The sequence below is a fragment of the Alligator sinensis genome, unplaced genomic scaffold (genome assembly GCF_000455745.1).
Source record: "Alligator sinensis unplaced genomic scaffold, ASM45574v1 scaffold836_1, whole genome shotgun sequence".
Taxonomy (NCBI): domain Eukaryota; kingdom Metazoa; phylum Chordata; order Crocodylia; family Alligatoridae; genus Alligator; species Alligator sinensis.
In genome coordinates, this window is record NW_005842667.1 from 764,752 (window position 1) to 765,259 (window position 508).

Here is a 508-nt window from a genome sequence, read left to right on the forward strand (position 1 = left end):
AGCTGCGTGACACGCTGGATATGCCCGGTGTGGGCATCAGGGCCGTGCACCGGGGAGCCGAAATGTAGGGGACAGACAGGCACAGGCAGCGCAACAAAAGCTGAGCCCGGCCTCCCACCTGCTGTACGCTGCTGTCATGTTGGGCACGGCACGGCACGGCACGACCCTCCTGAAGCCGGGGCAGCTGCCGCACGCGGCTGACTTGCCTTTGCCATGACACGAACCGTGCGTATCCTCACAGGGGATGCCAGAAGCACCAGGCATATTTAGCAGGCTGACCGTCTGCCTTCATTTGTGTGTGCTATTTAAACAGGCTGCACACTTCCATACACCTGATAACACTCGCATGTATGAAGGAGCCCTGATGCTTTTGGGCTGGGACAAGAGTTTGGGCTTTTAAAACAATAATAATAATAAAGAATGACTTAAATTCCAGATTCCATTTCCCATTCTCTGCTTTCTCGCATTTTATAAAGCAGGGAGTTTTTTATTCAGGAGGAAAGACATG